At 54.5% G+C, this 25,320-nt stretch overlaps 1 protein-coding gene across 1 annotated transcript in view; it reads left to right on the plus strand.

Moving 5' to 3' along the window:
* The window catches only part of HSPG2 (heparan sulfate proteoglycan 2), a gene marked incomplete in the record, with an annotated part of 205,321 nt that overhangs the window by 48,567 nt on the left and 131,434 nt on the right, over nucleotides 1–25,320 (plus strand).

Raw genomic sequence — 25,320 nt, forward strand, 5'->3', positions numbered from 1 at the left:
CACCCCCTGTACTGACTAGTGTCAGCTTCCATCGGTGCTCTGCACACTACACTGTACTGACTAGTGTCAGCTTCCATCGGTGCTCTGCACACTACACTGTACTGACTAGTGTCAGCTTCCATCGGTGCTCTGCACACTACACTGTACTGACTAGTGTCAGCTTCCATCGGTGCTCTGCACACTACACTGTACTGACTAGTGTCAGCTTCCATCAGTGCTCTGCACACCCCCTGTACTGACTAGTGTCAGCTTCCATCAGTGCTCTGCACACTACACTGTACTGACTAGTGTCAGCTTCCATCAGTGCTCTGCACACCCCCTGTACTGACTAGTGTCAGCTTCCATCAGTGCTCTGCACACTACACTGTACTGACTAGTGTCAGCTTCCATCGGTGCTCTGCACACTACACTGTACTGACTAGTGTCAGCTTCCATCGGTGCTCTGCACACTACACTGTACTGACTAGTGTCAGCTTCCATCAGTGCTCTGCACACCCCCTGTACTGACTAGTGTCAGCTTCCATCAGTGCTCTGCACACTACACTGTACTGACTAGTGTCAGCTTCCATCGGTGCTCTGCACACCCCCTGTACTGACTAGTGTCAGCTTCCATCAGTGCTCTGCACACCCCCTGTACTGACTAGTGTCAGCTTCCATCAGTGCTCTGCACACTACACTGTACTGACTAGTGTCAGCTTCCATCGGTGCTCTGCACACTACACTGTACTGACTAGTGTCAGCTTCCATCAGTGCTCTGCACACTACACTGTACTGACTAGTGTCAGCTTCCATCAGTGCTCTGCACACTACACTGTACTGACTAGTGTCAGCTTCCATCAGTGCTCTGCACACTACACTGTACTGACTAGTGTCAGCTTCCATCGGTGCTCTGCACACTACACTGTACTGACTAGTGTCAGCTTCCATCGGTGCTCTGCACACTACACTGTACTGACTAGTGTCAGCTTCCATCGGTGCTCTGCACACTACACTGTACTGACTAGTGTCAGCTTCCATCGGTGCTCTGCACACTACACTGTACTGACTAGTGTCAGCTTCCATCAGTGCTCTGCACACTACACTGTACTGACTAGTGTCAGCTTCCATCAGTGCTCTGCACACTACACTGTACTGACTAGTGTCAGCTTCCATCAGTGCTCTGCACACCCCCTGTACTGACTAGTGTCAGCTTCCATCGGTGCTCTGCACACCCCCTGTACTGACTAGTGTCAGCTTCCATCGGTGCTCTGCACACTACACTGTACTGACTAGTGTCAGCTTCCATCGGTGCTCTGCACACTACACTGTACTGACTAGTGTCAGCTTCCATCGGTGCCCTGCACACCCCCTGTACTGACTAGTGTCAGCTTCCATCAGTGCTCTGCACACTACACTGTACTGACTAGTGTCAGCTTCCATCGGTGCTCTGCACACCCCCTGTACTGACTAGTGTCAGCTTCCATCGGTGCTCTGCACACTACACTGTACTGACTAGTGTCAGCTTCCATCGGTGCTCTGCACACTACACTGTACTGACTAGTGTCAGCTTCCATCGGTGCCTTGCACACCCCCCGTGTCTCCTCGCTGTCCTCCATTCATGGCTCACAAACTATTCATTAACTTGGTAAAGGTGAGCTTTGCCTTTCCACTGAATCATCCCACAGATATGCGGTGAGGGGGCAGCACATGGTGGAGATCATGCTGAAAAAATGTCGCTACCTTAACCCTTCCCGCACCAGGGAGCCGGGTGGATATGGTGGTCTCCACAGAACCATGTCTGATGTCCTCAGTTCCTATATACTGTATACATGGATAGTGATCTCTTGGTGGTCTCCACAGAACCATGTCTGATGTCCTCAGTTCCTATATACTCTATACATGGATGGTGATCTCTTGGTGGTCTCCACAGAACCATGTCTGATGTCCTCTGTTCCTATATACTGTATACATGGATAGTGATCTTTTGGTGGTCTCCACAGAACCATGTCTGATGTCCTCTGTTCCTATATACTGTATACATGGATAGTGATCTCTTGGTGGTCTCCACAGAACCATGTCTGATTGTCCTCAGTTCCTCTATACTGTATACATGGATAGTGATCTCTTGGTGGTCTCCACAGAACCATGTCTGATGTCCTCAGTTCCTCTATACTGTATACATGGATAGTGATCTTTTGGTGGTCTCCACAGAACCATGTCTGATGTCCTCAGTTCCTATATACTGTATACATGGATAGTGATCTCTTGGTGGTCTCCACAGAACCATGTCTGATGTCCTCAGTTCCTATATACTGTATACATGGATAGTGATCTCTTGGTGGTCTCCACAGAACCATGTCTGATGTCCTCAGTTCCTATATACTGTATACATGGATGGTGGTCTCCATAGAACCATGTTCCATGTCCTCAGTTCCTATATACTGTATACATGGTATGTGATCTCTTGGTGGTCTCCATAGAACCATGTCTGATGTCCTCCGTTCCTATATACTGTATACATGGATGGTGATCTCTTGGTGGTCTCCATAAAACCATGTCTGATGCCCTCAATTCCTATATACTATATACATGGTGTGTGATCTCTTGGTGTTCTCCATAGAACCATAGCTGATGTTTCTATATACTATATACATTGATAGTGATCTCCATAGAACCATGTCCTCAGTTCCTATATACTGTATACATGGATAGTGATCTCTTGGTGGTCTCCATAGAACCATGTCTGATGTCCTCCGTTCCTATATACTGTATACATGGATGGTGGTCTCCATAGAACCATGTTCCATGTCCTCAGTTCCTATATACTGTATACATGGTATGTGATCTCTTGGTGGTCTCCATAGAACCATGTCTGATGTCCTCCGTTTCTATATACTGTATACATGGATGGCGATCTCTTGGTGGTCTCCATAGAACCATGTCCGTTGTCCTCAGTTCCTCTATACTATATACATGGTATGTGATCTCTTGGTGGTTTCCACAGAACCATGTCTGATGTCCTCAGTTCCTATATACTGTATACATGTTATGTGATCTCTTGGTGGTCTCCATAGAACCATGTCTGATGTACTCAGTTCCGATATACTGTGTACATAGATAGCGATCTCTTGGTGGCCTCCATAGAACCATGCCTGATGTCCTCAGTTCCTATATACTGTATACATGGTATATGATCTCTTGGTGGTCTCCATAGAACCATGTCTGATGTCCTCAGTTCCTATATACTGTATACATGGATGGCGATCTCTTGGTGGTCTCCATAGAACCATGTCCGTTGTCCTCAGTTCCTCTATACTATATACATGGTATGTGATCTCTTGGTGGTTTCCACAGAACCATGTCTGATGTCCTCAGTTCCTATATACTGTATACATGGATGGCGATCTCTTGGTGGTCTCCATAGAACCATGTCCGTTGTCCTCAGTTCCTCTATACTATATACATGGTATGTGATCTCTTGGTGGTTTCCACAGAACCATGTCTGATGTCCTCAGTTCCTATATACTGTATACATGGATGGCGATCTCTTGGTGGTCTCCATAGAACCATGTCCGTTGTCCTCAGTTCCTCTATACTATATACATGGTATGTGATCTCTTGGTGGTTTCCACAGAACCATGTCTGATGTCCTCAGTTCCTATATACTGTATACATGGATGGCGATCTCTTGGTGGTCTCCATAGAACCATGTCCGTTGTCCTCAGTTCCTCTATACTATATACATGGTATGTGATCTATTGGTGGTCTCCATAGAACCATGCCTGATGTCCTCAGTTCCTATATACTGTATACATGGTATATGATCTCTTGGTGGTCTCCATAGAACCATGTCTGATGTCCTCAGTTCCTATATACTGTATACATGGATGGTGATCTCTTGGTGGTCTCCATAGAACCATGTCTGATGTCCTCCGTTCCTATATACTGTATACATGGATGGTGATCTCTTGGTGGTCTCCATAGAACCATGTCTGATGCCCTCAGTTCCTATATACTGTATACATGGTGTGTGATCTCTTGGTCTTCTCCATAGAACCATATCTGATGTTTCTATATACTACATACATTGATAGTGATCTCCATAGAACCATGTCCTCAGGTCCTATATACTGTATACATGGATAGTGATCTCTTGGTGGTCTCCATAGAACCATGATATCTGTCCTCAGTTTCTAAATACTGTATACATGGTGTGTGATCTCTTGGTGGTCTCCATAGAACCATGTCTGATGTCCTCAGTTCCTATATACTATATACATGGTGTGTGATCTCTTGGTGGTCTCCATAGAACCATGTCTGATGTCCTCAGTTCCTATATACTGTATACATAGTATGTGATATCTTGGTGGTCTCCATAGAACCATGGTTGAGGTCTCCATTTCCTATATACATAGATAGTGGTCTCTTGGTGGTCTCTGGATAGATAGGTCTTGTGGTCCACCAATAGTCAGGTATTCAAAGTAGATCTAAACCCATTCACTAAAATCTGCAGCTTTCACTATAATAATCCCGGGTGATCCAGCCATGATGGTCATTTTTCAGACACTTCCTGTTATAGGGTGACAATGCTCTGTCCCGGTCTCCTGCTTGTTCTCCTGCATTGTCACCCTGTTACACAGATTTCTGAAAGAGACCACAAGTGGTTTATTCTTGTCAGGAAACCCGTCCTGAGAAATCCAGCCATCACTGGAGACAGGAAGTGGCTGCAAAGAGGCTGCTGGAGATCAGCGGCACTGAGACGGAACAAAGGTTGCGGTGAAGGATTCTAGAAACATGACAGTTGTTTCTCTCACAGTGTGCATGTGGTCCGCTCCGGGGGTCACATCTGCTTCAAATAAGACGGAATTTGTTGAAGTGGAAACATTCGGATATGTTTTGAATCATTTTCCTATCCTTTCCGTGTTTCCTACTGGGTGGTGTTGTCGATGGATCTTCCTATAACGATCGTTATCTGTATCGTGTAATGTACATATCTGGGGAAATGACCATACTATTGATAGGGCGGTGTAACAAGAAGCTTACAATCTAAATCATGACTCCACCCCCGTGTATAGTAGACTTTGGGGTGAGGTCATGTCAGGACGATGATGTCACTCACCTGCCTGTTAGAACACATTGCGGCACCGGTGAGCCTTCCAGGTGAGATATAAAAAGTATCCAATGGGATGGAAGGGAAGATGATGGAGAGGATGTGTCCTCGGGAGGACAATCTTCCTGTGTGTGGGAGATCTGTGACCCCACAATTCTCTGATCTCCACAGAAGGGGAAACGTTTCTGTGTTCCAGGAATGGGATCTGATCTGTGGAAGGATTCCCTCGAAGAACGTTGCAGCGATTATCTCTGTCAGCAGATGTGATATGATTGGAGGAAACAATCAGAGATTTCCTTTTCAGTGATCATCCAAGTCATCAGAGAAAATCACAGAATACACCAAATCCGGGGTCCCCCTACACCCCACAATCTGATCGGTATATGAGGACCGACCTCATCTATCTAATCCATCTGCACGGAACCACACCGGCTCAGGCACAACGTACTAGAACCCGGGCCCCCCACTATCTGCAGGCCTGGGGCAGTATGGGGGCCCCCGCTATCTGCAGGCCTGGGGCAGTAGGGGCCCCCCACTATCTGCAGGCCTGGGGCAGTATGGGGGCCCCCCTCTATCTGCAGGCCTGGGGCAGTATGGGGGCCCCCCTCTATCTGCAGGCCTGGGGCAGTATGGGAGCCCCCCCGCTATCTTCAGGTCTGGGACAGTAGGGGCCCCCCACTATCTGCAGGCCTGGGGCAGTATGGGGGCCCCCCTCTATCTGCAGGCCTGGGGCAGTATGGGGGCCCCCCTCTATCTGCAGGCCTGGGGCAGTATGGGAGCCCCCCCGCTATCTTCAGGTCTGGGACAGTATGGGCCCCCCACTATCTGCAGGCCTGGGGCAGTATGGGAGCCCCCCCGCTATCTTCAGGTCTGGGACAGTATGGGCCCCCCACTATCTGCAGGCCTGGGGCAGTATGGGGGCCCCCCTCTATCTGCAGGCCTGGGGCAGTATGGGAGCCCCCCCGCTATCTTCAGGTCTGGGACAGTATGGGCCCCCCACTATCTGCAGGCCTGGGGCAGTATGGGGGCCCCCACTATCTGCAGGCCTGGGGCAGTATGGGGGCCCCCGCTATCTTCAGGTCTGGGACAGTAGGGGCCCCCACTATCTGCAGGCCTGGGGCAGTATGGGGGCCCCCCGCTATCTTCAGGTCTGGGACAGTATGGGGGCCCCCCCGCTATCTTCAGGTCTGTGACAGTATGGGGGCCCCCTGCTATCTTCAGGCCTGGGCCAGTAAGGGCCCCCCACTATCTGCAGGCCTGGGACAGTATGGGCCCCCCACTATCTGCAGGCCTGGGGCAGTATGGGCCCCCCACTATCTGCAGGCCTGGGGCAGTAGGGGCCCCCCACTATCTGCAGGCCAGGGACAGTAGGGGCCCCCCACTATCTGCAGGCCTGGGGCAGTAGGGGCCCCCACTATCTGCAGGCCTGGGGCAGTAGGGGCCCCCACTATATGCAGGCCTGGGGCAGTAGGGGCCCCCACTATCTGCAGGCCTGGGGCAGTAGGGGCCCCCACTATCTGCAGGCCTGGGGCAGTAGGGGCCCCCCACTATCTGCAGGCTTGGGACAGTATGGGCCCCCCACTATCTGCAGGCCTGGGGCAGTATGGCCCCCCCCACTATCTGCAGGCCTGGGGCAGTAGGGGCCCCCCACTATCTGCAGGCCTGGGGCAGTAGGGGCCCCCCACTATCTGCAGGCCTGGGGCAGTAGGGGCCCCCACTATCCTCACTCTCAGGTTTGGACGTTGTTCACACGGTTTGCCCCCCCCCCAGCGTCCCGCGGCTTCTCATCCATTCAGTAAATGGTAATCCTCCGGGGGGATGTGGAGGTGATTGAAGGTGGAATAATCGGCTTTCTAAGAATGAGGCCTGGAGACCGCCAACAAAAGACCCTCCCCTCCCCCTTCCATACTGGGGGCTCCTATATGGGGGGGGCGGAACCCATCCTCATAAAATGTATCCAATCCCAGGGACAAAGATGTCTCATATTGCAGATTACCAGATGTGGCGGCTGTAGAGTTGCCACCTATTCAGGATTCACCCGGACAGGGAATCATGTGTCCGGGTTTCAGACTGTCTGATACCCGGACACATTATTCAGACCGGATTGTGACTTCCCAGCGGGGTTGTTGGCTGCTGTTGTCTCTTACAAAGCCAGCACTAACACCCCCCCCCACACACAGACGGGGGAGGAGAGAGCACCCCTTACATCAGAGTTCCCCTTTACACCAGAGGCCACAGAGTTCTCCCTTACATCAGAGTCCTCTCCGTACATCAGAGTTCTCAGTGTTCCCCCTTAAATCAGGGTCCCCAGAGCATCCCTTATGTTAGAGTCCCCAGAGTTCTCCCTTACATCAGAGTCCCACATTACAGTGTAAGGGAACTCTGCGAGTTCAGATGTAAAAGGGGGGCTCTGTGGATTCTGATGTAAAGGGGAACTCCGGGGACTCTGATGTAAAGGGGAACTCTGTGGACTCTGATGTAAAGGGGAACTCTGTGGACTCTGATGTAAAGGGGAACTCTGTGGATTCTGATGTAAAGGGGGACTCTGTGGACTCTGATGTAAAGGGGGACTCTGTGGACTCTGATGTAAAGGGGGACTCTGTGGACTATGATGTAAAGGGGGAACTCTGTGGACTCTGATGTAAAGGGGGGCTCTGTGGATTCTGATGTAAAGGGGAACTCCGGGGACTCTGATGTAAAGGGGAACTCTGTGGACTCTGATGTAAAGGGGAACTCCGGGGACTCTGATGTAAAGGGGAACTCTGTGGATTCTGATGTAAAGGGGGAATCTGTGGACTCTGATGTAAAGGGGGACTCTGTGGACTCTGATGTAAAGGGGGACTCTGTGGACTATGATGTAAAGGGGGAACTCTGTGGACTCTGATGTAAAGGGGGGCTCTGTGGATTCTGATGTAAAGGGGAACTCCGGGGACTCTGATGTAAAGGGGAACTCTGTGGACTCTGATGTAAAGGGGAACTCCGGGGACTCTGATGTAAAGGGGAACTCTGTGGACTCTGATGTAAAGGGGGACTCTGTGGACTATGATGTAAAGGGGAACTCTGTGGACTCTGATGTAAAGGGGGAACTCTGTGGACTCTGATGTAAAGGGGAACTCTGTGGACTCTGATGTAAAGGGGGACTCTGTGGACTCTGGTGTAAAGGGGGAACTCTGTGGACTCTGATGTAAAGGGGAACTCTGTGGACTCTGATGTAAAGGGGGACTCTGTGGACTCTGGTGTAAAGGGGGACTCTGTGGACTCTGGTGTAAAGGGGGACTCTGTGGACTCTGGTGTAAAGGGGGACTCTGTGGACTCTGGTGTAAAGGGGGACTCTGTGGACTCTGATGTAAAGGGGGAACTCTGCGGACGCTCACTCACTGTGTCTATGGAGGAGCAGCGTTGTCACCTGAGGCCACGCCCTGATTTTGGACTCCAGACACCCCACCCCCCCATCTCCATTACATAAGAGGGAGGTGTTCTATAGATCACAGAAGGGAAAGTTGATAGGATTGGTTGAGATATCAGTTCAGGAAATGATGAGGACACCGGATTTCTGGCAGGATCACCCATTATCTCCCCCCCCCTTTATCTCCTCCCCTCCATTATCTCCTCCCTCCATCATCGCCCCCCCATTATCTCCCCCCCCCTTTATCTCCTCCCCTCCATTATCTCCTCCCTCCATCATCGCCCCCCCATTATCTCCCCCCCCTTTATCTCCTCCCCCCCATTATCTCCTCCCCCCCTTTATCTCCCCCCCCCATTATCTCCCCCCCCCATTATCTCCCCCCCCATTATCTCCTTCCCCCATCATCGCCCCCCCATTATCTCCTCCCCCCCATTATCTCCTCCCCCATCATCTCCTCCCCCCATTATCTCCTCCCCCCATTATCTCCTCCCCCCATTATCTCCTCCCCCCATTTTCTCCTCCCCCCATTATCTCCCCCCCATTATCTCCTCCCCCCCATTATCTCCCCCCCATTATCGCCCCCCCATTATCTCCTCCCCCCATTATCTCCTCCCCCCATCATCGCCCCCCCATTATCTCCTCCCCCCTTTATCTCCTCCCCCCATCATCGCCCCCCCTTTATCTCCTCCCCCCATTATCTCCCCCCATTATCTCCCCCCCATCATCGCCCCCCCATTATCTCCTCCCCCCATCATCGCCCCCCCATTATCTCCTCCCCCCATTATCTCCTCCCCCCATTATCTCCTCCCCCCATTATCTCCTCCCCCCATCATCGCCCCCCCATTATCTCCTCCCCCCATCATCGCCCCCCCATTATCTCCTCCCCCCATCATCGCCCCCCCATTATCTCCTCCCCCCATCATCGCCCCCCCATTATCTCCTCCCCCCATTATCTCCTCCCCCCATTATCTCCTCCCCCCATTATCTCCTCCCCCCATTATCTCCTCCCCCCAATTTTCTCCTCCCCCCATTATCTCCCCCCCATTATCTCCTCCCCCCCATTATCTCCCCCCCATTATCGCCCCCCCATTATCTCCTCCCCCCATTATCTCCTCCCCCCATCATCGCCCCCCCATTATCTCCTCCCCCCTTTATCTCCTCCCCCCATCATCGCCCCCCCTTTATCTCCTCCCCCCATTATCTCCCCCCATTATCTCCCCCCCATCATCGCCCCCCCATTATCTCCTCCCCCCATCATCGCCCCCCCATTATCTCCTCCCCCCATTATCTCCTCCCCCCATTATCTCCTCCCCCCATCATCGCCCCCCCATTATCTCCTCCCCCCATCATCGCCCCCCCATTATCTCCTCCCCCCATCATCGCCCCCCCATTATCTCCTCCCCCCATTATCTCCTCCCCCCATCATTGCCCCCCCATTATCCCCCCCCATTATCTCCTCCCCCCATCATTGCCCCCCATTATCTCCTCCCCCCCATTATCTCCCCCCCATTATCTCCTCCCCCCTTTATCTCCCTCCCCCCATTATCTCCCCCCCCATCATCGCCCCCCCATTATCTCCCCCCCCATTATCTCCTTCCCCCATCATCGCCCCCCCATTATCTCCCCCCCCCCATTATCTCCTCCCCCTTTATCTCCTCCCCCTTTATCTCCTCCCCCATTATCTCCTCCCCCCCATTATCTCACCCCCATCATCTCCTCCCCCCATTATCTCCTCCCCCCCATTATCTCCTCCCCCCCATTATCTCCCCCCCCATCATCTCCTCCCCCCATTATCTCCTCCCCCCATTATCTCCTCCCCCCATTTTCTCCTCCCCCCCATTATCTCCCCCCCCATTATCGCCCCCCCCATTATCTCCTCCCCCCATCATCGCCCCCCCATTATCTCCTCCCCCCTTTATCTCCTCCCCCCATCATCGCCCCCCCTTTATCTCCTCCCCCCATTATCTCCCCCCATTATCTCCCCCCCCATCATCGCCCCCCCATTATCTCCTCCCCCATCATCGCCCCCCCATTATCTCCTCCCCCCATTATCGCCCCCCCATTATCTCCTCCCCCCATCATCGCCCCCCCATTATCTCCTCCCCCCTTTATCTCCTCCCCCCATCATCGCCCCCCCTTTATCTCCTCCCCCCATTATCTCCCCCATTATCTCCCCCCCCATCATCGCCCCCCCATTATCTCCTCCCCCCATCATCGCCCCCATTATCTCCTCCCCCCATCATCGCCCCCCCATATCTCCTCCCCCCATTATCTCCTCCCCCCATTATCTCCTCCCCCATCATCGCCCCCCCATTATCTCCTCCCCCCATCATCGCCCCCCCATTATCTCCTCCCCCCATCATCGCCCCCCCCATTATCTCCTCCCCCCATTATCTCCTCACCCCATTATCTCCTCCCCCCATTAATCTCCTCACCCCATCATCGCCCCCCCATTATCTCCCCCCCATTATCTCCTCCCCCCTTTATCTCCTCCCCCCATTATCGCCCCCCCCATTATCTCCTCCCCCCCATTATCTCCTCCCCCCATCATCGCCCCCCCATTATCTCCTCCCCCCCATTATCTCCTCCCCCTTTATCTCCTCCCCCCTTTATCTCCTCCCCCCATTATCTCCTCCCCCCATTATCTCCTCCCCCCCATGATCTCCTCCCCATTATCTCCTCCCCCCCATCATCGCCTCCCCCATCATCTCCTCCCCCCATTATCTCCTCCCCCCCATTATCTCCTCCCCCCATTATCTCCTCCCCCCATCATCGCCCCCCCATTATCTCCTCCCCCCATTATCTCCTCCCCCCATTATCTCCCCCCATTATCTCCCCCCATTATCTCCTCCCCCCATCATCGCCCCCCCATTATCTCCTCCCCCATTATCTCCTCCCCCCATCATCGCCCCCCCCATTATCTCCTCCCCCCATCATCGCCCCCCTATTATCTCCTCCCCCCTTTATCTCCTCCCCCCCATTATCTCCTCCCCCCATCATCGCCCCCCCCATTATCTCCTCCCCCCATTATCTCCCCCCATTATCTCCCCCCATCATCGCCCCCCCATTATCTCCTCCCCCCATCATCGCCCCCCCCATTATCTCCTCCCCCCATCATCGCCCCCCATTATCTCCTCCCCCCATTATCTCCTCCCCCATTATCTCCTCCCCCATCATCGCCCCCCCCATTATCTCCTCCCCCATCATCGCCCCCCCATTATCTCCTCCCCATCATCGCCCCCCCATTATCTCCTCCCCCATTATCTCCTCCCCCATTATCTCCTCCCCCCATCATTGCCCCCCCCATTATCTCCCCCCCATTATCTCCTCCCCCATCATTGCCCCCCATTATCTCCTCCCCCCCCATTATCTCCCCCCCCATTATCTCCTCCCCCCTTTATCTCCTCCCCCCATTATCTCCCATCATCGCCCCCCCATTATCTCCTCCCCCATTATCTCCTCCCCCATTATCTCCTCACCCCATCATCACCCCCCCATTATCTCCTCCCCCCATTATCTCCTCCCCCCCAATATCTCCCCCCCATTATCTCCTCCCCCCATCATCGCCCCCCCCCCATTATCTCCTCCCCCCATTATCTCCTCCCCCCATCATTGCCCCCCCCATTATCCCCCCCCCATTATCTCCTCCCCCCATCATTGGCCCCCCATTATCTCCTCCCCCCCCATTATCTCCCCCCCATTATCTCCTCCCCCCTTATCTCCTCCCCCCATTATCTCCCCCCCCATCATCGCCCCCCCCATTATCTCCCCCCCCATTATCTCCTCCCCCATCATCGCCCCCCCATTATCTCCCCCCCCCATTATCTCCTCCCCCTTTATCTCCTCCCCCTTTATCTCCTCCCCCATTATCTCCTCCCCCCCATTATCTCCCCCCCATCATCTCCTCCCCCATTATCTCCTCCCCCCCATTATCTCCTCCCCCCCATTATCTCCCCCCCCATCATCTCCTCCCCCCATTATCTCCTCCCCCCATTATCTCCTCCCCCCATTTTCTCCTCCCCCCATTATCTCCCCCCATTATCGCCCCCCCATTATCTCCTCCCCCCATCATCGCCCCCCCATTATCTCCTCCCCCCTTTATCTCCTCCCCCCATCATCGCCCCCCCTTTATCTCCTCCCCCCATTATCTCCCCCATTATCTCCCCCCCCATCATCGCCCCCCCATTATCTCCTCCCCCCCATTATCGCCCCCCCGATTATCTCCTCCCCCCATCATCGCCCCCCCATTATCTCCTCCCCCCTTTATCTCCTCCCCCCATCATCGCCCCCCCTTTATCTCCTCCCCCCATTATCTCCCCCCATTATCTCCCCCCCCATCATCGCCCCCCCATTATCTCCTCCCCCCATCATCGCCCCCCCATTATCTCCTCCCCCCATCATCGCCCCCCCATTATCTCTCCCCCCCATTATCTCCTCCCCCCATTATCTCCTCCCCCCATCATCGCCCCCCCATTATCTCCTCCCCCCATCATCGCCCCCCCCATTATCTCCTCCCCCATCATCGCCCCCCATTATCTCCTCCCCCCATTATCTCCTCACCCCCCATTATCTCCTCCCCCCATTATCTCCTCACCCCATCATCGCCCCCCCATTATCTCCCGCCCCATTATCTCCTCCCCCTTTATCTCCTCCCCCCATTATCGCCCCCCATTATCTCCTCCCCCCCATTATCTCCTCCCCCCATCATCGCCCCCCCATTATCTCCTCCCCCCCATTATCTCCTCCCCCTTTATCTCCTCCCCCCTTTATCTCCTCCCCCCATTATCTCCTTCCCCCCATTATCTCCTCCCCCCCATGATCTCCTCCCCCATTATCTCCTCCCCCCATCATCGCCTCCCCCATCATCTCCTCCCCCCATTATCTCCTCCCCCCATTATCTCCTCCCCCCATTATCTCCTCCCCCCATCATCGCCCCCCCATTATCTCCTCCCCCATTATCTCCCCCCATTATCTCCCCCCATTATCTCCCCCCCATTATCTCCCCCCCATTATCTCCTCCCCCCATCATCGCCCCCCATTATCTCCTCCCCCCATTATCTCCTCCCCCCATCATCGCCCCCCCCATTATCTCCTCCCCCCATCATCGCCCCCCCTATTATCTCCTCCCCCCTTATCTCCTCCCCCCATTATCTCCTCCCCCCATCATCGCCCCCCCCATTATCTCCTCCCCCCATTATCTCCTCCCCCCATCATCGCCCCCCCCTTTATCTCCTCCCCCCATTATCTCCCCCCATTATCTCCCCCCATCATCGCCCCCCCATTATCTCCTCCCCCCATCATCGCCCCCCCATTATCTCCTCCCCCCATCATCGCCCCCCCTTATCTCCTCCCCCCATTATCTCCTCCCCCCATTATCTCCTCCCCCCATCATCGCCCCCCCATTATCTCCTCCCCCATCATCGCCCCCCCATTATCTCCTCCCCCCATCATCGCCCCCCCATTATCTCCTCCCCCCATTATCTCCTCCCCCATTATCTCCTCCCCCCATCATTGCCCCCCCATTCTCCCCCCCCATTATCTCCTCCCCCATCATTGCCCCCCATTATCCTCCTCCCCCCCCATTATCTCCCCCCCATTATCTCCTCCCCCCTTTTATCTCCTCCCCCCATTATCTCCCCCATCATGGCCCCCCCCATTATCTCCTCCCCCCATTATCTCCTCCCCCCATTATCTCCTCACCCCATCATCACCCCCCCCCATTATCTCCTCCCCCCCATTATCTCCTCCCCCCAATATCTCCCCCCCATTATCTCCTCCCCCCATCATCGCCCCCCCCCATTATCTCCTCCCCCCATTATCTCCTCCCCCCATTATCTCTTTCCCCCATTATCTCCTCCCCATTATCTCCTCCCCCCATTATCTCCTCACCCCATCATCGCCCCCCCATTATCTCCTCCCCCTTTCTCTCCTCCCCCCATCATCGCCCCCCCATTATCTCCTCCCCCCCATTATCTCCTCCCCCCCAATATCTCCCCCCCCCATTATCTCCTCCCCCCATCATCGCCCCCCCCATCATCTCCTCCCCCCCATCATCTCCTCCCCCCATTATCTCCTCCCCCCATTATCGCCCCCCCCCATTATCTCCTCCCCCCATCATCACCCCCCATTATCTCCTCCCCCCATCACCCCCCCCCATTATCTCCTCCCCCCATTATCTTCTCCCCCCCATTATCTCCTCCCCCCATTATCTCCTCCCCCTTCAAATCCTTCTATACACTCTGTAGACAGAGACTGATGTGACTGTGGGGGAGGGGACATTAGAGTGTAAGCTCCTCTGTACAGAGACTGATGTGACTGTGGGGGGAGGGGACATTAGAGTGTAAGCTCCTCCTGTTACAGAGACTGATGTGACTGTGGGGGAGGGGAACATTAGAGTGTAAGCTCCTCTGTATAGAGACTGATGTGACTGTGGGGGGAGGGACATTAGAGTGTAAGCTCCTCTGTATAGAGACTGATGATGTGGGGGGAGGGGACATTAGAGTGTAAGCTCCTCTGTATAGAGACTGATGTGACTGTGGGGGAGGGGACATTAGAGTGTAAGCTCCTCTGTATAGAGACTGATGTGACTGTGGGGGGAGGGGACATTAGAGTGTAAGCTCCTCTGTATAGAGACTGATGTGTGGGGGAGGGGACATTAGAGTGTAGCTCCTCTGTATAGAGACCTGATGTGACTGTGGGGGGAGGGGGACATTAGAGTGTAAGCTCCTCTGTATAGAGACTGATTGTGACTGTGGGAGGAGGGGACATTAGAGTGTAAGCTCCTCTGTATAGAGACTGATGTGACTGTGGGGGAGGGGACATTAGAGTGTAAGCTCCTCTGTACAGAGACTGATGTGACTGTGGGGGAGGGGGACATTAGAGTGTAAGCTCCTCTGTATAGAGACTGATGTGACTGTGGGGGAGGGGACATTAGAGTGTAAGCTCCTCTGTATAGAGACTGATGTGACTGTGGGGGAGGGGACATTAGAGTGTAAGCTCCTCTGTATAGAGACTGGATGTGACTGTGGGGGAGGGGACATTAGAGTGTAAGCTCCTCTGTATAGAGACTGATGTGACTGTGGGGGGAGGGGACATTAGAGTGTAAGCTCCTCTGTACAGAGACTGATGTGACTGTGGGGGGAGGGGACATTAGAGTGTAAGCTCCTCTGTATAGAGACTGATGTGACTGTGGGGGGGAGGGGACATTAGAGTGTAAGCTCCTCTGTATAGAGACTGATGTGACTGTGGGGGAGGGGACATTAGAGTGTAAGCTCCTCTGTACAGAGACTGATGTGGGGGGAGGGGACATTAGAGTGTAAGCTCCTCTGTATAGAGACTGATGTGACTGTGGGGGAGGGGACATTAAGAGTGTAAGCTCCTCTGTATAGAGACTGATGTGACTGTGGGGGAGGGGACATTAGAGTGTAAGCTCCTCTGTATAGAGACTGATGTGTGGGGGGGAGGGGACATTAGAGTGTAAGCTCCTCTGTATAGAGACTGATGTGACTGTGTGGGGGAGGGGACATTAGAGTGTAAGCTCCTCTGTATAGAGACTGATGTGACTGTGGGGGAGGGGACATTAGAGTGTAAGCTCCTCTGTACAGAGACTGATGTGACTGTGGGGGAGGGGACATTAGAGTGTAAGCTCCTCTGTACAGAGACTGATGTGACTGTGGGGGAGGGGACATTAGAGTGTAAGCTCCTCTGTACAGAGACTGATGTGACTGTGGGGGGAGGGGACATTAGACTGTAAGCTCCTCTGTACAGAGACTGATGTGACTGTGGGGGGAGGGGACATTAGAGTGTAAGCTCCTCTGTACAGAGACTGATGTGACTGTGGGGGAGGGGACATTAGACTGTAAGCTCCTCTGTACAGAGACTGATGTGACTGTGGGGGAGGGGACATAAGAGTGTAAGCTCCTCTGTATAGAGACTGATGTGACTGTGGGGGGAGGGACATTAGAGTGTAAGCTCCTCTGTACAGAGACTGATGTGTGGGGGAGGGGACATTAGAGTGTAAGCTCCTCTGTATAGAGACTGATGTGACTGTGGGGGAGGGGACATTAGAGTGTAAGCTCCTCTGTACAGAGACTGATGTGTGGGGGAGGGGACATTAGAGTGTAAGCTCCTCTGTATAGAGACTGATGTGACTGTGGGGGGAGGGGGACATTAGAGTGTAAGCTCCTCTGTACAGAGACTGATGTGACCTGTGGGGGGAGGGGACATTAGAGTGTAAGCTCCTCTGTACAGAGACTGATGTGACTGTGGGGGGAGGGGACATTAGACTGTAAGCTCCTCTGTATAGAGACTGATGTGACTGTGGGGAAGGGGACATTAGAGTGTAAGCTCCTCTGTATAGAGGACTGATGTGACTGTGGGGGGAGGGGACATAAGAGTGTAAGCTCCTCTGTATAGAGACTGATGTGACTGTGGGGGAGGGGGACATTAGAGTGTAAGCTCCTCTGTACAGAGACTGATGTGACTGTGGGGGGAGGGGACATTAGAGTGTAAGCTCCTCTGTATAGAGACTGATGTGACTGTGGGGGAGGGGACATAAGAGTGTAAGCTCTCTGTATAGAGACTGATGTGACTGTGGGGGAGGGGACATTAGAGTGTAAGCTCCTCTGTACAGAGACTGATGTGACTGTGGGGGGGGGGACATTAGAGTGTAAGCTCCTCTGTATAGAGACTGATGTGACTGTGGGGGAGGGGGACATTAGAGTGTAAGCTCCTCTGTACAGAGGACTGATGTGTGGGGGAGGGGACATTAGAGTGTAAGCTCCTCTGTATAGAGACTGATGTGACTGTGGGGGGAGGGGACATTAGAGTGTAAGCTCTCTGTATAGAGACTGATGTGACTGTGGGGGAGGGGACATTAGAGTGTAAGCTCCTCTGTACAGAGACTGATGTGACTGTGGGGGAGGGGACATTAGAGTGTAAGCTCCTCTGTATAGAGACTGATGTGACTGTGGGGGGAGGGGACATTAGAGTGTAAGCTCCTCTGTACAGAGACTGCAATGTGTGGGGGAGGGGACATTAGAGTGTAAGCTCCTCTGTATAGAGACTGATGTGACTGTGGGGGGGAGGGGACATTAGAGTGTAAGCTCCTCTGTATAGAGACTGATGTGACTGTGGGGGGAGGGGACATTAGAGTGTAAGCTCCTCTGTATAGAGACTGATGTGACTGTGGGGGGAGGGGACATTAGAGTGTAAGCTCCTCTGTACAGAGACTGATGTGACTGGTGGGGGAGGGGACATTAGAGTGTAAGCTCCTCTGTATAGAGACTGATGTGACTGTGGGGGGAGGGGACATTAGAGTGTAAGCTCCTCTGTATAGAGACTGATGTGACTGTGGGGGGAGGGGACATTAGAGTGTAAGCTCCTCTGGTTTGGATAGACTGTGGAGGGGTGGTAATCTTTGTCAGTGTATTTTCCGTTGTGACCCATGGATAGATTTTCCTTTACTTCCTCTCCTGATGACACAACAAGGAAGAACTGGTGGTGTCCCCATATGAAGATTTCCCCTCACTTCCTGTTTTGGGGACAGTTTTTAGTTTCTCCTCCCGGAATGTAGTGGTGGGTTATTGGTGGACGCGGTGTAGAAGGCGCGGCGGTCCGTGTCTCTTCCATAGTCCTGGTGGTCAGAGGACAGTGATTGGCTGCTGGGAGAGGGGGTATGTTCATCATTGTGGTGGGTCACAGGTAGGTACATTAATGGAGTAGACAGCGATCTGCTCAGCCTGACACACACCATACAATCTGATTGTACAATCTGTAGGGGGACATCGTCCATCTGTATCCAATCCGGTACATGGCTGATGGTAGATTTGAAGGAGATTGTACAATCAGATTGCATAATGCCCCGGGGGGGGGGGGGGGCACATGTGGCCCTTGGCCCCCAGCAGTGTGATGTGTGGAGGAGTGCTGGGCTCCCCCATCTCACTGAACATTGTGGCCCTTTGCTGCTCTCAGGGGCCCCTGACAGCCATTGGTAACGTGTGCTCTCATGTTTGGACCAGATTGTTTCTCTTGGGGCCCGGGGCCCCGGCACATGCCTCTGCAATTCTAGGCCCCCTCAGGGGTTAATGATGAGTGACTGTGAAAAGTTCAAAGAGCAGAACGGAGTTAATTTCCCCAAATGGATTCATTGTACAGATTGGGGGGGGTCGGGGGATGGGGGGGGCGGCGGGGGATGGGGGGGGGTCGGACGCTGCGTCCCATTTTCAGGATACATTACAGAACACACAGAGGAGGTGATCTGTGGCCCCGTTCTTGGCCCCCGTCCTGCTGCTTGTTTTCTGTATTACACAACATAGGGACCCCCGGGGATGTCAGCTGTGTGCTCCGCTCTCCGCCAGAACTCCGCACCCCTTCTGTGCTGGATGTGAGAGGAGCCGAAACTCCCAGCCAATCACAGCCCTCCATTGCCCCATAGAGGACAGAATGTGACTCTGCCTGGCCTAAAATTCTGTCATCAGTCTGCTGCAGGCATTTCCTCAGTCTCCCTCCCCCAGTGATCAGACTGTACATTGTAACTTTGTAGAAGGAGGAGTCATTTCCTCAGTCTCCCCTCCCTCAGTGATCAGACTGTACATTGTAACTTTGTAGAAGGAGGAGGAGTCGTTTCCTCAGTCTCCCCTCCCCCAGTGATCAGACTGTACATTGTAACTTTGTAGAAGGAGGAGGAGTCATTTCCTCAGTCTCCTCCCCCAGTGATCAGACTGTACATTGTAACTTTGTAGAAGGAGGAGGAGTCGTTTCCTCAGTCTCCCCTCCCCAGTGATCAGACTGTAACATTGTAACTTTGTAGAAGGAGGAGTCATTTCCTCAGTCTCCCCTCCTCAGTGATCAGACTGTACATTGTAACTTTGTAGAAGGAGGAGTCATTTCCTCAGTCTCCCCTCCCCCAGTGATCAGACTGTACATTGTAACTTTGTAGAAGGAGGAGGAGTCATTTCCTCAGTCTCCTCCCCCAGTGATCAGACTGTACATTGTAACTTTGTAGAAGGAGGAGGAGTCATTTCCTCAGTCTCCCCTCCCCCAGTGATTAGACTGTACATTGTAACTTTGTAGAAGGAGGAGGAGTCATTTCCTCAGTCTCCCCTCCCCCAGTGATCAGACTGTACATTGTAACTTGTAGAAGGAGGAGGAGTCATTTCCTCAGTCTCCCCTCCCCCAGTGATCAGACTGTACATTGTAACTTGTAGAAGGAGGAGGAGTCATTTCCTCAGTCTCCTCCCCCAGTGATCAGACTGTACATTGTAACTTTGTAGAAGGAGGGAGGAGTCATTTCCTCAGTCTCCCTCCCCAGTGATCAGGACTGTACATTGTAACTTTGTAGAAGGAGGAGGAGGCATTTCCTCAGTCTCCCCTCCCCCAGTGATCAGACTGTACATTGTAACTTTGTAGAAGGAGGAGGAGTCATTTCCTCAGTCTCCCCTCCCTCAGTGATCAGACTGTACATTGTAACTTTGTAGAAGGAGGAGTCATTTCCTCAGTCTCCCCTCCCCCAGTGATCAGACTGTACATTGTAACTTTGTAGAAGGAGGAGGAAGCATTTCTCAGTCTCCCCTCCCCCAGTGATCAGACTTTACATTGTAACTTTGTAGCAAGTCACAAGGTGAGAGGCTCCAGGAGGGGCTGATCTGTGTCAGACATTTGTGAACACAGCCAAGAACTGCACAGTTAACAGGATTTCTATCATTGTGTCATCTCTGAGCCACCATCTCCGTCCAGGAAGTATATGGTGACCCTGAATGATGCCTGAACAAAGATGGTGCTGTCCTTCTGGAGAAATCAGATAGAGACATTGTCAGGGGGAGTCCTGTGATCTGAGAGGTAATAAATATTTCCATGCCCTATTCCTGCATGAGTCCTGCATGTTCTCTGTGTCCCAGCCCAGAAGGATCTCTGTTCCAGCTGGCGGGGTCCCTGTCTCTGCAGGGGTCTTCTGTCCAGGCCCAGCATGGTGTCTGGCTCGGTGGGATCTCTGTGCCGATCTGGTGGGCTCTCTGTCCTGGTGTGGTCTCTGTCCTGATGGGATCTCTTTCCTGACCTGGTTGGATCTCTGTCGTGGCCTGGTTGGATCTCTGTTGTGTCCTGGTTGGGTCTCTGTTGTGGCCTTGTTGGGTCTCTGTTGTGGCCTGGTTGGGTCTCTGTCGTGGCCTGGTAGGGCCTCTGTCCTGGTCTTGTGGGGTCTCTTTCCCAGTGGGGTCTCTTTCCTGGCCTGGTGTGGTCTCTGTCCATGTGGGGTCTCTGTCCTGGCCTGGTTGGGTCTCTGTCCTGGCCTGGTTGGGTCTCTGTCCTGGCCTGGTTGGGTTTCTGTCCTGGCCTCGTAGGGTCTCTGTCCAAGCCTGGTAGGGTCTCTGTCCTGGCCTGGTTGCGTCTCTGTCCTGGCCTGGTTGGGTCTCTGTCCGGGCCTGGTTGGGTCTCTGTCCGGGCCTGGTTGGGTCTCTGTCCGGGCCTGGTTGGGTCTCTGTCCGGGCCTGGTTGGGTCTCAGTCCTGGCCTGGTAGGGTCTGTTTCCCGGTAGGGTCCCTTTCCTGGCCTGGTGTGGTCTCTGTCCTGGTCTGGTAGGATCTCTGTCCTGGCCTGGTGGGGGTCTCTTTGCCAGTGGGGTCTCTTTCCTGGCCTAGTGTGGTCTCTGTCATGGTGGGGTCTCTGTCCTGGCCTGGTTGGGTCTCTGCCCTGCCCTGGACTGGTAGGGTCTCTGTCCCAGTGGAGTCTCTTTCCTAGCCTGGTGGTGGTCTCTGTCCTAGTGCGGTCTCTGTCCTTGCATGGCTGGTTCTCTGTCTTGGTGAGGGCCACCCTGGGTTCTCTGGCCTGGCCTTGCGGTGCTCTCTGTCTTGGCCCAGTAGGGTCTCTGTCCTGGCATGGTGGGATCTCTTACTTGGCCCGGTAGGGTCGCTGTCCTGGCATGGCGGGATCTCTGTCTTGGCCTGGTAGGGTCTCTGTCCTGGCATGGCGGGATCTCTGTCTTGGCCCGGTAGGGTCTTTGTTTTGGCCCGGTAGGGTCTCTGTCTTGCATGGCGGAATCTTTGTCTTGGCCCGGTAGGGTCCTCTGTCCTGGCATGGTGGGATCTCTGTCTTGTCCCGGTAAGGTCTTGAGGTCTTGGCCCAGTAGGGTCTCTGTCCTGGCATGGCGGGATCTCTGTCTTGGCCCGGTGGGGTCTCTGTCCTGGCATGGCGGGATCTCTGTCTTGGCCCGGTAGGGTCTCTGTCTTGGCTCAGTAGGGTCTCTGTCCTGGCATGGCGGAATCTCTGTCTTGGCCCAGTATGGTCTCTGTCCTGGCATGGCGGGATCTCTGTCTTGGCCTGGTGGGGTCTCTGTCCTGGCATGGCGGAATCTTTGTCTTGGCCCGGTAGGGTCTCTGTCCTGGCATGGCAGGATCTCTGTCTTGGCCCAGTAGGGTCTCTGTCCTGGCATGGCGGGATCTCTGTCTTGGCCGGTGGGGTCTCTGTCCTGGCATGGCGGAATCTTTGTCTTGGTCCGGTAGGGTCTCTGTCCTGGCATGGCAGGATCTCTGTCTTGGCCCGGTAGGGTCTCTGTCCTGGCATGGCGGAATCTCTGTCTTGGCCCGGTAGGCTCTCTGTCTTGGCCCAGTAAGGTCTCTGTCCTGGCATGGCGGGATCTCTGTCTTCTCCCGGTAAGGTCTTGGCCCGGTGGGGTCTCTGTCCTGGCATGGCGGGATCTCTTTCTTGGCCCGGTAGGGTCTCTGTCTTGGCCCAGTAGGGTCTATGTCCTGGCATGGCGGGATCTCTGTCTTCTCCCGGTAAGGTCTTGAGGTCTTGGCCCAGTAGGGTCTCTGTCCTGGCATGGCGGGATCTCTGTCTTGGCCCGGTGGGGTCTCTGTCCTGGCATGGCGGGATCTCTGTCTTGGCCCGGTGGGGTCTCTGTCCTGGCATGGCGGGATCTCTGTCTTGACCCGGTGGGGCCTCTGCCCTGACCCGGCGGAGTCTCATGCCATTGTGGTATTTAGGGCCAAGCCGTGTTTCCCTGTGGCTCTTGGAGGCCTCCAGTTCTCATTCAGTTCGGGCCGAGCTGATTAAACACCTTTTATGTCGGCCTTAAACCCCTTTGTTCCCGTCGTGATCGCGCTGTCATCATAAGCCGCGCCGTATTTGCTCAGCAAAGTGCTGCAGCGACACATTCCACTCTTCATGTGGTCTGATGAGCCGGGGGAGGGGGGACCGGGCGCTAATGTGCTGTATGATGGAGGGCGGCCAACCACGCCGAATATATCCGAGGAAATCTATAGAAGAGAAGATGTGCTGAACGTTATATACCCCCCTCCCCCGTCCTTCTATATCTTCTATTATGAGCTCCGTTCATTATTCCATACTGGTTGATAAAGCTGATTATATTCCCCCCCCCCCCCCACTCTATTTTCATTACATTCCTTATTATAGACTCAATGACATCATCACTGGGACTCTGTGCTTCTCTATGCAATGCATGCATGGCTGGTGGGAGGGGCCAGCAGGGGGGGGCTGTACATAACTTCCTGATAACATCCCAGCCCTCGGCTTCAGTACTCCTCTATAGAGCCCTCAGTCAAGATGCACGCAGAGGGAGGAGTTATGCACATATCAAATTGCTTTGATTGGTAGGTGTCAGTTTGGAGGAGTGGGCGTTCCTAGGCAGGCTGTATTTGCATAGGTAACACCCACATATGATGCTGAGCCTCCATGCTTGAAACAACTGAAATCCAATGAATGAAAGGGGGCGGGGTCAGAAACAGTTAGGCTGGGGAGGAATGAGCTAGATGATGCTGGACGTCCTGCAGCCAGGAAGTGTCCTCGGTCGATGTACCACGCCGATGATGTTCGGTGACCTTCCGTCAAGCGTGGTTTGCTCTGGCTGTGAATGGCGCGGTGTGCATGTGATGGATTGGTCAGATCTGTGCGGTGATTGTGAGCTCATGTGCGGCGAGGACAATACGGCATTGAGGAGAACATATCTAACAATCTGATTGGCTGATTACATTGGAGGATTCGGCATGCAGAAGCGATCCCTGTGTGTGCCGTGTCACGTAGGACATACGAGGGGGGGGGTAATAATGAGCTCATGTCGCCCACTCATGCTTCTAAATGAATCTTCCAGCGATGTCTGGGGGGGGGGATGGAGATATCGGAAAAATGAGGTGATGTCCAACATCTGTCCAGCTTGATGGTGCGTGACCGAACGTCTGTACAATCCCCCCACCTACTGTTCAACCCCCCCCGGTACTGTACATGACTCCTCTGTGGTGTGTACAACCTGGGAATGCGCTAGGTGGTGGACCATAGACAGAGGAGGTGTTGGGGGGACGCGCTGGGTGGTGGACCATAGACAGAGGAGGTGTTGGGGGGACGCGCTGGGTGGTAGACCATAGACAGAGGAGGTGTTGGGTGGACGCACTGGGTGGTGGACCATAGACAGAGAAGGTGTTGGGGGGGATGCGCTAGGTGGTGGACCATAGACAGAGGAGGTGTTGGGGGGACGCGCTGGGTGGTGGACCATAGACAGAGGAGGTGTTGGGGGGGATGCACTAGGTGGTGGACCATAGACAAAAAAGGTGTTGGGGGGACGCGCTGGGTGGTGGACCATAGACAGAAAAGGTGTTGGGGGGACGCGCTGGGTGGTGGACCATAGACAGAGGAGGTGTTGGGGGGACGCGCTGGGTGGTGGACCATAGACAGAGGAGGTGTTGGGGGGACGCGCTGGGTGGTAGACCATAGACAGAGGAGGTGTTGGGGGGACGCGCTGGGTGGTGGACCATAGACAGAGGAGGTGTTGGGGGGGACGCGCTGGGTGGTGGACCATAGACAGAGGAGGTGTTGGGGGGACGCGCTGGGTGGTGGACCATAGACAGTGGAGGTGTTGGGGGTGTGTGCTAGGTGGTGGACCATAGACAGAGGAGGTGTTGGGGGGACGCGCTGGGTGGTGGACCATAGACAGAGGAGGTGTTGGGGGGACGCGCTGGGTGGTGGACCATAGACAGAGGAGGTGTTGGGGGGACGCGCTGGGTGGTGGACCATAGACAGAGGAGGTGTTGGGGGGACGCGCTGGGTGGTGGACCATAGACAGAGGAGGTGTTGGGGGGACGCGCTGGGTGGTAGACCATAGACAGAGGAGGTGTTAGGTGGACGCACTGGGTGGTGGACCATAGACAGAGAAGGTGTTGGGGGGGATGCGCTAGGTGGTGGACCATAGACAGCGGAGGTGTTGGGGGGGATGCGCTAGGTGGTGGACCATAGACAGAAAAGGTGTTGGGGGGACGTGCTGGGTGGTGGACCATAGACAGAAAAGGTGTTGGGGGGACGCGCTGGGTGGTGGACCATAGACAGAGGAGGTGTTGGGGGGGATGCGCTAGGTGGTGGACCATAGACAGAGGAGGTGTTGGGGGGACGCGCTGGGTGGTGGACCATAGACAGAGAAGGTGTTGGGGGGACGCGCTGGGTGGTGGACCATAGACAGAGGAGGTGTTGGGGGGACGCGCTGGGTGGTGGACCATAGACAGAGGAGGTGTTGGGGGGACGTGCTGGGTGGTGGACCATAGACAGAGGGAGGGGTGGTGAGGTGTTGGGGGGACGCGCTGGGTGGTGGACCATAGACAGAGGAGGTGTTGGGGGACGCGCTGGGTGGTGGACCATAGACAGAGGAGGTGTTGGGGGGACGCGCTGGGTGGTGGACCATAGACAGAGGAGGTGTTGGGGGGACGCGCTGGGTGGTGGACCATAGGACAGAGGAGGTGTTGGGGGACGCGCTGGGTGGTAGACCATAGACAGAGGAGGTGTTGGGTGGACGCGACTGGGTGGGTGGACCATAGACAGAGAAGGTGTTG

Source organism: Aquarana catesbeiana, linkage group LG10, assembly GCF_042186555.1.
Source record: "Aquarana catesbeiana isolate 2022-GZ linkage group LG10, ASM4218655v1, whole genome shotgun sequence".
NCBI lineage: Eukaryota > Metazoa > Chordata > Amphibia > Anura > Ranidae > Aquarana > Aquarana catesbeiana.